Below are 14,538 nucleotides of genomic sequence, written 5' to 3'. Positions count from 1 at the left end.
AGTAACGAAACCTCCTGCAGCTTTGAAGGCACACTGGATGCAGGGCAGCCCAACAACTCAATAGCATACTGGGCAGGTTCTGGCTAGTGATCTATTCTCATAACCCAGTAAGTCAGTGGATCATCAGCTGGAAAGTGCGATCTGCTGCAGATGTGCTGAAAAAGGCCCAGACAGCTGAGCTTTGGGGAGTGGGCCGGGAGATAACAGCTGCAGAATGTGATAGGAATAGGGTGACTGTTCTCTACTCTTTCTTGATGTCAGCCTCCTTGGGGTTGTGCCACCTCACCTTCAGTTTTCTCCTCTGCTCTATCTATCTGGCACCCAAGTCGCATCAGTAACCTTATCATCATCCTCATCATCTCCATCTTCTCCATCTTCATCATTACTACTGTAGACAACTTGGCAATACGCTGCGGGTTGGGGAACATGATTGCCAATTTGTCTACCAGTGTTCCTCCCTCTCTCAAGGCTCATTTTCCTGTCATCCTCAACCTCAGAACCAACATCTGAATCCAGTAATGGCATCATCAAGGTGCAAGCGGCTGATGCTGTGGTCAAATAACTCAGCTGACTCCTCAATGGCTGATGTTGGGGTATAGCAGGAATAGATGTGGACAAGGAGGCAGGTTTATCCACTTTGGCAACTGCAGGGGAATGCACACTTGTCTTTATTGTGTGACAGAGGATGAGGGGGATGAGGAAAGTTTAGTAAGCCAGTCAACCACCTCCTCTGCATGCTGTGGCTGGATAGCACGGGCATACTCACTAAACAGAGGAAATTATGCCCTGCGTGAGGACTGACCACCTTTGCCTGTGGACACATTTGCTGCTGGCCCCCTTACAGTGACAAGGGAACGTCTCTCCTTGTTGTCCTCTCAGACATTATTGGGAGGGAGGGGGTGGTGCTTATAAGCAAATGTAAAGAAGAAGTTGAAATCTGTACGTAGATGCACTTTGATCAATGTAAAGAGGTGTTTGGTTCACTTTTATTTGAGTACTCACACTACACAGACACACTCCACAAATACACTATAATATATTGCAATATAATGCGCCAAACATACAGTGATACACAAAAGTATATGGCGTTAAACTGGCAGTTAACCACTACAATACAGGGCACTTTCACCCCCTTCCTTCCCAGCCCAATTTTCAGCTTTCAGCGCTCTAGCGCTTTCAGTGACAATTGCGCGGTCATGCTACACTGTACCCAAATGAAATTGTTATCATTTTGTTCGCACAAATAGAGCTTTATTTTGGTGTTATTTATTCACGACTCCGTTTTTTTTTTTTTTGCGATATAAGCGCAAAAATAGCGGAAATTTGGAAAAAAAACAATATTTTCTTTTTTCTATTTGAAAAGAAATCCAATAAAATCAAATTTTGTCATAAATTTAAGCCAAAATGTATTCTGCTACATGTTTTTGGTAAAAAAAATTCCGTTAAGTGTATAATAATTGGTTTGTGTGATCACGGACATATGTACGCAAATGATCATGTACATATGTGTGCAGGTGATCTCGTACATATGTGTGCAGATAATCATTGGGACATGTGATTTTAGTGGGACATATGTGGGGGACATGTTTTTATTATTAGGGACATGTGTTTTTATTATTTGGGGACATGTATGTTTTGGGGACATGTGTGTTTTGGGGACATATGTGGGGACTGTGTTTGTACTGTGTGGTGTGTTGTGTGTTTACACTACACTGATGATCAGTGAGTAAAAATCTGTAAAAAGCAGCCCATACTCACTGATCATCAGCCGGCTGCAGCGTTCTGCTCTCCTCTCCTCAGCGGTGACTTCCGTGTGAGGAGAGGAGAGCCGATTGCCTAGCAACCGGCTGTTTGTTTACATCACATGACGGCCGTGATTGGACACGGCCGTCATGTGATCAGGATGGCCAATCACAGAGCACTCCTGCCGATCTGAGATGTGCCGTGTCCGGGTGACACGAGCACATCGGGATCGCGCCGCTGCGTGCGCGCGATCCCGCTACTCCTGAAGGACGTTCCTGAACGTCCTATCAGGAGTAGACGGCTCCCACCCGGCCGTATATATGCATTGGCCGGGTGGGAAGTGGTTAAGCACACAAAACGATATGGCGTTAAACTGGCAGTAACTCATACAAAATTATATTGGGTTAAACTAACAGTAACGCACACAAAACAATATGGCGTTAAACTGGCAGTAACACACACAGAACTGAAATGCTGGATGGTTTAATAGCTCCCTCTCCGTACTAAAGCAAGAACGCAGAAGAGCGGAAAGAACATGGAGAAGAAATCCCATGAGGAAAACCTATTTAACTACAAAGGTCTGACAGAGAATTATCGGAAAGCAATCTTCAAAGCCAAAAAGGACCACTTCTCATATACAATCTCAATGGCCGCAAACCAACCACTGGAACTGTTTAAACTGGTTAATCAATCAATGAATCCGGTGTGCCTAGAACCCCCAGAAAGCGAATCCCAGGAAACTGTCGGATTTTTTCATCGATAAAGTCAAAACCATCAGGGAAACAATTTGTCAGAAGAAAACATCCAACCTCAGCCAGCAAATACATAAAGAGGATGTCTGCACCAACATACCGCAACCGCCAAAATTTTCACTATCCCCAATTACCGTAGACACCGCAAAAAACATCATTAATAAACTGCGTGACAGTACCTCACCTATTGATATCATCCCCACAAAACTACTGAAAGAATGCTCCGACATCGTGGCTCCAACCATAACCCACCTCATAAACCGATCATTCCACGAAGGGATTGTTCCCAGCATCCTCAAACAAGGCATCGTTAAACCTCTACTCAAGAAACCAAACCTGGACCCTCAGGATCCAAACAACCGTAGGCCGATTACAAGCCTCAACACCATTTCTAAGATCATAGAGAAAGCTGTAGTACATCAGCTACAACTTCACCTGGATACTCACAAACTCCTGGACCTGCTGCAATCAGGCTTCCACCCGGGTCATGGAACAGAAACAGCTCTTCTCAAGATTTGGGATGACGCCCTTGAAGCAGCAGATGACGGAGAGCCGTGTCTCCTCGTACTGCTAGACCTAAGTGCAGCGTTTGATACAGTAGATCACAATACTCTACTCGTCCGCCTCACAGAAGTAGCCGGAGTCCAAGACATAGATCTCCAATGGTTCGCGTCCTTCCTAGGAAATCGGTCACAGACAGTGAAACTAGGAAAATTCCTCTCCGAAACTCGGGCAGTCACCTGCGGAGTCCCTCCAGGCTCTCCGTTGTCACCCGTTCTCTTCAACATTTACATTCGCCCACTCCTTCAAATCATCAGATGCTCAGATCTCTGCTTCCACTCTTACGCTGACGACACGCAACTTTATTTCCGGATCAATGGAAAAAAAGATCACCAACAACAACTTGAAAACTGCCTCAAATCAATAGAGGACTGGATGACCACCAACTCCCTCCAGCTGAACCAATCAAAGACAGAGCTTCTTATCTTACACCCAAATCATAAGCCCGCAACCAAAACCTCCTGGTCTCCACCAACCGTCTTTGGGCAGACTATCTCCCCAAAGACCAAAGCGAAGAGTCTCTGGGTTATTTTAGACGCACAAATGTCAATGGATGCGCAAATAGGATCTGTAGTCAGTCGATCTCACCATCTGCTGCGCATGCTTCGCAGACTCATCCCTTTTATCCCAAAGAATGACAAAGCAGTGGTAGTTGGAACAATCATTAATTCACGACAGGACTACGCAAACTCGCTTTACATAGGATTATCACAATATCAACTTGCGCGATTACAACTGATCCAAAACACGGCAGCAAGGCTGATAACAGGAAAAAAAACCCTGGGAATCCATTTCTCCTTCACTGAGGAGCTTACATTGGCTAACCGTAAAAAATCGGATCACGTTCAAGACCCTTTGCCTCACCCACAAATGCGTGCATAGAGAAGCTCCGCAATACCTAATGGAGAAAATAAATCATTACACACCAAACCGCAGTCTTCGATCAGCCAACAAAAACCTCCTCCTCGTGCCCAAAGACCGGTATAAATCCAAGGGTGATTGGAGATTCGCTGTCCAAGGGCCTCGGCTATGGAATGCTCTACCAATCAACATCCGCCTGGAAGAAAATCACCTGGCTTTTAGGAAAAAACTCAAGACCTTCCTCTTTTAGCAGATGATCAAAGCTCGCCACAGCGCCTAGAGGCGATTCAGTTCGCATTGTGCGCTATACAAGTATTTCATTCATTCATTCAACTATATGATGTTAAACTGGCAGTAACACACACAGAACTACATGGTGTTAAACTGGCAGTAATGCACAAAACGATATGGCGTTAAACTGGCAGTAACGCACGCAAAACAATATGGCGTTAAACTGGCAGTAACGCACACAAAACAATATGGCGTTAAACTGGCAGTAATGCACACAGAACTATATGGAGTTAAACTGACAGTAACACACACAGAACTATATGGTGTTAAACTGGCAGTAACGCATGCAAAACTATATGACGTTAAACTGGCAGTAACGCACATAAAATGATATGGCGCTAAACTGGCAGTAACGCACACAAAACAATATGGCGTTAAACTGGCAGTAATGCACACAGAACTATATGATGTTAAACTGGCAGTAACACACACAGAACTATATGGTGTTAAACTGGCAGTAACACATGCAAAACTATATAGCGTTAAACTGGCAGTAACGCAACACAAAATTATATGGTATTAAACTGGCAGTAATGCACAAAACTATATGGCATTAAACTGTCAGCAACGTACGCAAAACGATATGGTGTTAAACTGGCAGTAATGCACACAAAACGATATGGCATTAAACTGGCAGTAATGCACACAAAACGATATGGTCTTAAATTGGCAGTAACGCACGCAAAACTATATGACATTAAACTGGCAGTAACGCAGGCAAAACAATATGGCATTAAACTAGCAGTAACGCACTCAAATCAATATGGCTTTAAACTGGCAGTAACGCACGCAAAACTATATGCTGTTAAACTGGCAGTAATGCACACAGAACTATATGACGTTAAACTGGCAGAAACACACACAGAACTACATGGCGTTAAACTGGCAGTAACGCACAAAACTATATGGCGTTAAACTGGCAGTAACACACGCAGAACTATATGGTGTTAAACTGGCAGTAACGCACACAAAACTATATGGTGTTAAACTGGCAGTAACGCACACAAAACGATATGACGTTAAACTGGCAGTAACACACACAAAACAATATGGCGTTAAACTGGCAGTAATGCACACAGAACTATATGGCGTTAAACTGGCAGTAACACACATAGAACTATATGGTGTAAAAACTGTCAGTAATGCACACAGAACTATATGGAGTTAAACTGGCAGTAACACACACAGAACTATATGGTGTTAAACTGGCAGTAACACATGCAAAACTATATAGCGTTAAACTGGCAGTAACGCAACACAAAATTACATGGTATTAAACTGGCAGTAATGCACAAAACTATATGGCATTAAACTGTCAGTAACGTACGCAAAACGATATGGTGTTAAACTGGCAGTAATGCACACAAAACGATATGGCAATAAACTGGCAGTAATGCACACAAAACGATATGGTGTTAAACTGGCAGTAACGCACACAAAACTACATGGCGTTAAACTGGCAGTAATGCACAAAACTATATGGCATTAAACTGGCATTAATGCACAAAACTATATGGCGTTAAACTGGCAGTAACGCACACAGAACTATATGGTGTTAAACTGACAGTAATGTACGCAAAACGATATGGTGTTAAACTGGCAGTAATGCACACAAAACGATATGGCATTAAACTGGCAGTAACGCACACAAAACTATATGGCGTTAAACTGGCAGTAACGCAGGCAAAACAATATGGCATTAAACTAGCAGTAACGCACTCAAAACAATATGGCGTGAACTGGCAGTAACACATGCAAAACTATATGGCGTTAAACTGACAGTAACGCACGCAAAACGATATGGCGTTAAACTAGCAGTAACGCACGCAAAATTATATGGCGTTAAACTGGCAGTAACGCACGCAAAACTATATGGTGTTAAATTGGCATTAACGCACGCAAAGTGATATGACGTTAAACTGGCAGTAACACACACAGAACTATATGGCATCAAACTGGTAGTAATGCACAAAACTATATGGCGTTAAACTGGCAGTAATGCATGCAAAACGATATGTCGTTAAACTGGCAGTAATGCACACAGAAGTAAATGGCGTTAAACTGGCAGTAACGCGATCAAATAGACAGTGTTCAACCGTATGTCAAGATTACTAACACGGTCTCAAAACACTACACTGAAACTATCTGAGCTGGATATCTTCTATTTTTAGTAAATGGTGTCATGCCTATTTTTCACCACTAGAGGGTATGAAAGTCTAGATACTTGCCTGATATACTTACCTTGCCTCACAGTGTGACAATGCTCAGTGCAGCAGCAGCTCTGGACATGTTCAGCTGCCTCTCTCCGCTCTCTAGCCATCAGGGGGTTAGGGAGAAGGATTGCCCATCTACCAGGTGATCCCCTAACGGATCCTCTTCCTCCTGTCCCCCTCCCCCACGGCTATCTTGTGGGCGCACGCGCATCCGTATCTTAAATAGATACGATCGGACGGTGGGGAAAAGGGGGTGGGGGCAGCGGCGAGTGCAAGCCGACGTTCACGTGGATTTGCCGGCGGGCTGAACGTTTTCAAAAAGCCTCACTCTATTTGGCTGAGCAGTCGGTGGCACACAGGAGCGTCAGGGGCATGTAAGGTGGTGGAACAAGGCATTTACTTAAAGCATCAGGCTGGGTAATTAATAGCAGCATATAGATAATATATTGCTGGACTAGGACTCAGCAGGTGATGCATTTGGGTTAGTACCTTTGCATTTGCGCTTAGGACTATGCGTTCCCACAGAGGGGGCTCGGTTGCAGCAAAAGGTTTGCGCAAAGGCATCACCTTCAGTTCCTTCCTCTCCAGAAAGACTCAATGTAGCCAGTCAGGATGAGCCATTGGCGCTATCAGATATTGCTGTCTCGCCTAACATCTCAGCTCCTGCATATGTCACTGAGGATGTTCTTGCTTTGGTTGGCTTAGAAGAGAGGTTAGCCTCAATAATCGCTAAATCTTCCTGGAAGGGGGGAAAAAAGCGTGTCAGGTCCCCTTCTCCCTCCCTGGAACCCCAGCCAGAGGGACAGTGGAAAGATGAGGTAGAATCACCATTGGAGAACCAAGAAGAGGGGCAATCTGACGACTCCTCTTCAGAGGAGATAGGCTCAGAGGAGACAGGCTCAGAAGAGCCTGTTTCAGCCTTGCAATCTCAAAGGTTGCAGGTTCAATCCCTTTCAAAGATGGTTCATTCAGCCTATAGATTGCCCTCTGCTGAGGCGGCCGAAGCTTTGGTTCCCTCTTTGGGCTCTTTAAAGCCTCCTCAGGCTTTACAAGCTTTTCCTCTCCATCCGTTATTGGAAAAGCTTATATATGCTGAATGGGAGGGCCCAGATAAGCATTTTCTTCCTCCTAAAAAGTTTTCTTTGCTTTATCCTATGAAGGAAAAATTCACCAAGAAGGGAATTTTGGCTGACCTACCCAAGGCCTTATGTTTTTCGGTCGCCGCAATTAAAACTCTATTCATCAGGCATCTCGCCATGCTCTTTTGCTAGTGCAGATGCGCAGAAGTCTGTGGCTAAAGCACTGGTAACCTGAATCATCATGCAAAAGGCTGTTGACTGGCTTTCTCTTTCATGGGGAAGATTTGGACAAATACATCCAAAAAATTTCACGTGGTAAAAGTACCCTTTTACCAGTGAAAAAGAAGACTAAACGTCCTTCCTTTAAATGTTCATCTTCTCCAGGTCCAGGGACATCTGCCTCCAGGCAATCGCAACGGTCTCCACCACCAGGTTCTCGAGGTAAGCCTCAAGGGCAATCCCAGGGGCCAAAAAAACCCTGGAGAGAAAAGCCTACAAAGCAGAGTCCCGAGGCCTCCCACTTAATCGGGGGGGGGGGGGAGAAGGCTTCTGCAGTTTTCAGAGACTTGGCAGGAAGAGATCCAAGACAAATGGCTCATCTCCATAGTATCTCTAAGTTACAAACTGGAGCATTGTTTTCTAAGATCAAACGTACCCAAAGACCTGACAAAAAGAAGGTCTTTGTTTCTGGCACTAGACTGCTTGGTGTCTCAGGGGGTAATCATAGAGATTCCTACAAGAGATCAGGGTATGGGATTTTATTCAAATCTCTGCACGGTGCTAAAACCGAATGGGGATGTCAGACCCATACTGGTCCTCAAGGACCTAAACCAGTTCCTAAACATCTGTTCTTTCCAGATGGAGTCAATCCGGTCAGTAGTCTCCACCCTACGGGGAGAAGAATTTTTGGCGTCTGTGGACATCAGAGACGCATATCTACATGTACCTATTTTTCCCGCTCACCAAAAGTTCCTACGGTTCGAAGTAGCAAATCACCAATTGCAATTTGTGGTCCTACCCTTCGGGTTGGCTACTGCCCCTCAGGTATTCACAAAAGTGCTAGCCCTGCTCCTGGCAAGGCTAAGGACCCGGGGTATAACGACGATGGCATATCTAGATGTTTTGCTGTTAGTAGATCAGTCGATTGTTCGCCTAAATCAGAGCGTGTCCACCACAGTCAAGTATCTGGAACACTTAAGGTGGATCCTCAACTTCGAGAAATCAGCCTTGCAGCCAGTAAAAAGAATGGAGTACCTGGGCCTGGTCATACATACAGCCCGGAGAAAGGTGTTTCTGCCCCAATCAAAGGTCACTGCTATAAAGGAGCTGGTCCAGCTGATCACGGCAAGGAAGAATCCTTCCATCTGCCTATGCATGAGATTATTAGGGAAGATGGTGGCTTCATTCGAAGCAGTCCCCATATGCTCAATTTCATTCAAGACTGTTGCAAAAGGGGATCTTGTCGGCTTGGAACAAGAAAATCCAAGCCTTGGACTTACCGATCTATCTGACCCCAGAAGTTCATCAGAACCTCAGTTGGTGGTTGGTAGTGATGGACGAACTTCCGACGGGACGTTTCGCGAAAGCGAAATGCGAACGGACCCAAACGTTCGCGAAACCGAACGTTCGCCGCGGGCCCCATTGACTTCAATGGGAGGCGAACTTTGCAAACCTTCATGTCGAATTTGCGGCCACGTGGTAATTATTAGGGGGTAAAACGTAGTCCCACCATCTGGACAATGACATAATACATGTATGAGGTGAATTTGGGATCGATAACTACAAGCATTTTTATTTTATTTGGGAAATTGTTCTAACAATTCAGGACTATGGAGCTAATGAAGGCAATGGAGGAGAGGGAAGGTCAGGGACCAGGGTAGGCAAAGAAGAGGGTGCAGGAGATGATCACCAGCAGCGTGACATACCGGAATGACACATGCACCGTGATAGAGGCATCTGACAGCAGCACCGTAATACAGAGCACTGACAGCAGCACCGTGACATACAGCGCTGACAGCAGCACCGTGACATACAGCGCTGACAGCAGCACCGTGACATACAGCGCTGACAGCAGCACCGTGACATACAGCGCTGACAGCAGCACCGTGACATACAGCGCTGACAGCAGCACCGTGACATACAGCGCTGACAGCAGCACCGTGACATACAGCGCTGACAGCAGCACCGTGACATACAGCACTGACAGCAGCACCGTAAGCAGCCCCAGGAGGAAGTCAGCACAGCACAGGGATGGTGTGATCCCCTCATAATAAGAACCCCCAGGAGGAAGTCAGCACAGCACAGGGATAGTGTGATCCCTTCATAATAAGAACCCCCAGGAGGAAGTCAGCACAGCACAGGGATATCATAAGCAGCCCCAGTAGAAATATGACACCGCTCAACCTCTTCAAAGAGGAGGGTAGGGGCATATAGTACGGTGTGCTTTTTTGGGTCAAGGAAGTGAGCAGACTGTACGTCAGTCCCTATACCGCTGAAGGACTGCTGCAGTATAGGGCAGCGGTCAGCAGTGGTGCACGTCAACCCTATCTATTGTGGACCTATAGCGGTCCTTACAGAACAGCAGACTGTACCGCACTCAAGCCTATGTACCGTAGCACCCTATACCAAGTTACCAGTCCTTATAAGAACTTTTGTGGACCAAGCAGGTTGTGTATTAGTGTTTAGCAGACTGTACGTCAGTCCCTATACCGCTGAAGGACTGCTGCAGTATAGGGCAGCGGTCAGCAGTGGTGCACGTCAACCCTATCTATTGTGGACCGATAGCGGTCCTTACAGAACAGCAGACTGTACCGCACTCAAGCCTATGTACCGTAGCACCCTATACCAAGTTACCAGTCCTTATAAGAACTTTTGTGGACCAAGCAGGTTGTGTATTAGTGTTTAGCAGACTGTACGTCAGTCCCTATACCGCTGAAGGACTGCTGCAGTATAGGGCAGCGGTCAGCAGTGGTGCACGTCAACCCTATCTATTGTGGACCGATAGCGTTCCTTACAGAACAGCAGACTGTACCGCACTCAAGCCTATGTACCGTAGCACCCTATACCAAGTTACCAGTCCTTATAAGAACTTTTGTGGACCAAGCAGGTTGTGTATTAGTGTTTAGCAGACTGTACGTCAGTCCCTATACCGCTGAAGGACTGCTGCAGTATAGGGCAGCGGTCAGCAGTGGTGCACGTCAACCCTATCTATTGTGGACCGATAGCGGTCCTTACAGAACAGCAGACTGTACCGCACTCAAGCCTATGTACCGTAGCACCCTATACCAAGTTACCAGTCCTTATAAGAACTTTTGTGGACCAAGCAGGTTGTGTATTAGTGTTTAGCAGACTGTACGTCAGTCCCTATACCGCTGAAGGACTGCTGCAGTATAGGGCAGCGGTCAGCAGTGGTGCACGTCAACCCTATCTATTGTGGACCGATAGCGGTCCTTACAGAACAGCAGACTGTACCGCACTCAAGCCTATGTACCGTAGCACCCTATACCAAGTTACCAGTCCTTATAAGAACTTTTGTGGACCAAGCAGGTTGTGTATTAGTGTTTAGCAGACTGTACGTCAGTCCCTATACCGCTGAAGGACTGCTGCAGTATAGGGCAGCGGTCAGCAGTGGTGCACGTCAACCCTATCTATTGTGGACCGATAGCGGTCCTTACAGAACAGCAGACTGTACCGCACTCAAGCCTATGTACCGTAGCACCCTATACCAAGTTACCAGTCCTTATAAGAACTTTTGTGGACCAAGCAGGTTGTGTATTAGTGTTTAGCAGACTGTACGTCAGTCCCTATACCGCTGAAGGACTGCTGCAGTATAGGGCAGCGGTCAGCAGTGGTGCACGTCAACCCTATCTATTGTGGACCGATAGCGGTCCTTACAGAACAGCAGACTGTACCGCACTCAAGCCTATGTACCGTAGCACCCTATACCAAGTTACCAGTCCTTATAAGAACTTTTGTGGACCAAGCAGGTTGTGTATTAGTGTTTAGCAGACTGTACGTCAGTCCCTATACCGCTGAAGGACTGCTGCAGTATAGGGCAGCGGTCAGCAGTGGTGCACGTCAACCCTATCTATTGTGGACCGATAGCGGTCCTTACAGAACAGCAGACTGTACCGCACTCAAGCCTATGTACCGTAGCACCCTATACCAAGTTACCAGTCCTTATAAGAACTTTTGTGGACCAAGCAGGTTGTGTATTAGTGTTTAGCAGACTGTACGTCAGTCCCTATACCGCTGAAGGACTGCTGCAGTATAGGGCAGCGGTCAGCAGTGGTGCACGTCAACCCTATCTATTGTGGACCGATAGCGGTCCTTACAGAACAGCAGACTGTACCGCACTCAAGCCTATGTACCGTAGCACCCTATACCAAGTTACCAGTCCTTATAAGAACTTTTGTGGAACAAGCAGGTTGTGTGTTAGTGATTAGCAGACTGTACGTCAGTCCCTATACCGCTGAAGGACTGCTGCAGTATAGGGCAGCGGTCAGCAGTGGTGCACGTCAACCCTATCTATTGTGGACCGATAGCGGTCCTTACAGAACAGCAGACTGTACCGCACTCAAGCCTATGTACCGTAGCACCCTATACCAAGTTACCAGTCCTTATAAGAACTTTTGTGGAACAAGTGAGTTGTGAATGTTTAGCAGACTGCAGCAGAAGGGCAGCAGTCAAGTATAATATCCTTTCTATATTTGGAAGAAAGAATATTATACATGTACAAGCCTATTACTGTACCACTGATACCAGTCCTGAAAAGAACCTTTGTGGAACTAATAATAACAGCAAGTCTTTAAAATTACCCTCACTGCCTGACAACACTGCTTCCTTCCTGTCCCTATACAAATTGGCAAAAAAAGAGAACGATTAGTGGTTACTGGAACAGCTCTTTTGTGGACCTTGATAGTAACAGCTAATGATGATGATGATGATGATGATGATGAAAGACTAATCTGGCTGTCCCTGTAGCATACACCGTCCTTTCCCTTTCTCTAAACTAACAAAAGACACTCAGGCTGCTGCAAGAATCAGCAGCACAGCAAACCTATCAACACCTAACACCTATACCAGTCCTGAAAAGAACTTTTGTGTACCAAATAGCTAGTGGTTTATCTCTCCCTACTCCACACAGGAACCTGTCCCTATCGTAACAGAAGAAAGAATGTAAAATGGCCACCGGATCGGGTGTATTTATAGGTTAGGGGGAATGTCCAAGTGTCCATGTGCTGTCATGTCTCAATTGGCTGTCCTGTATCACATGATAAACGTGTCACCAAAGGTTAAAGTTCTTGTATACATTAAACACGTAAGTCCGCCGCGGCGAACGACGGAAAAAGGCGTTCGAACGTGCGGACCGCGAATGTCGGAAATTCGCCGCAAAACGACCGCCGGGCGAAACGTTCGTCCATCACTAGTGGTTGGTAGCCAAGAATTTGCTGAAGGGAAAATCCTTCATACCAGTTACTTGGAAGATTGTAATGACAGATGCCAATGAATAAAGATGTGATGCGCTAATTACAAAACATTCAAATAGCCACAATAGAACTAAAAATGTGCAATTATAAAGCTGTATAAAGTGCAACCGTGCATAAATAAAACAGAGAATAACACTGTACATATATGACAATAAACTAAAGTGGAATTGCAATAAACCATACGGTGATTACCTAGTGCAGAAAATCATAAAGTGGCTCTATGTGCAAAAAACATGAATTTAACGTATATATCAAAATATAGGATGTGTGCACGTATTAAACGTGTAAAAAATGAAACAAAAAATATATATGAGCAAAGAAGAATAAACAGATTTTGAATCCAAGTGGCAATTGTGATTTGTATAAAATGTCCCATACACAATCAAATCAAAACGTGCAATTCGGTAGGCACACTAAATTAAACGTGCAATGTGCTGGGTAATAGATCCGTCCGTGGTGATCCGTGCAGGTAGTGTTAATGCTATGCAATTACCTCACTGCTGTGGGTAACACAGCAAAATTAGTAATGGACACAAATCAAAACGTGGAATTCGGTAGACACACTGAATTAAAAGTGCAACGTGCTGAGTAATAAATCCATCAGTAGTGATCCATGCAGGTAGTGTTAATGCTATGCAATTACCTCACTGCTGTGGGTAACACAGCAAAATTAGTAATGGACACCGAGATGATTGCAGGGATGGCTGTATAAACAAATTTCCTTAGGAGACTTCTTTTAGCTTCCTTATGGATGGTGGGTAGACTCAGGGGAATAAATCTGAGAAAACCGCCATAGTGTAGTTGTTTTTTAAAATATAACAATTTATTTAAAGAATTTAAAACTACTCACAAGTGAAGCAAAAGTAAGCACATTTGACAGACAGCAAGCAAAACCGGATACGAACGTCACTTCCGGGTTCCTACGCGTTACGTCGTCAAGACTTCAACTGGGATGATCCCAGTTGAAGTCTTGACGACGTAACGCGTAGGAACCCGGAAGTGACGTTCGTATCCGGTAATGCTTATAAATCCACCAGTTAGATCTCCTCTGTGCCCATGGGATTTGAATCTAGTTTTATCGGTGTTACAAAATCAGCCTTTTGAGCCGATACATCATATTCCATTGGTCCTTTTGACAAAGAAATAGTTTTTTTGGTGGCTAGCTCTTCGGCTAGAAGAGTATCAGAGCTGGCTGCTTTTTCTTGTAAAGAGCCATATTTGATTGTTCATAAGGACAGGGTGGTGTTGCGACCTCACACATCCTTTCTACCTAAGGTAGTATCAGGTTTTCATCTGAACCAAGATGTTGTCCTACCTTCCTTTTTTCCAGAACCTAATTCTACGCAGGAAAAATCTTTTCACTCACTTGATGTGTTGAGGGCAGTCAGAATCTATCTGAAAGCGACAGTTCAGATACGTAAAACTGATGTTTTGTTTGTGTTGTCAGAAGGTCCCAGGAAGGGCCAGGCAGCATTGAAGTCTATTTCTATTTCTAAGTGGACTTGGCAGGTTATTATCCAGGCTTATGGTTTGAAAGGGAAAACGCCCC

The sequence above is a fragment of the Lithobates pipiens genome, unplaced genomic scaffold (genome assembly GCF_037356315.1).
Source record: "Lithobates pipiens isolate NorthernLeopardFrog02 unplaced genomic scaffold, aLitPip1_a1.2 Scaffold_18, whole genome shotgun sequence".
Taxonomy (NCBI): domain Eukaryota; kingdom Metazoa; phylum Chordata; class Amphibia; order Anura; family Ranidae; genus Lithobates; species Lithobates pipiens.
Note: the sequence above shows the minus strand (reverse complement) of the source record.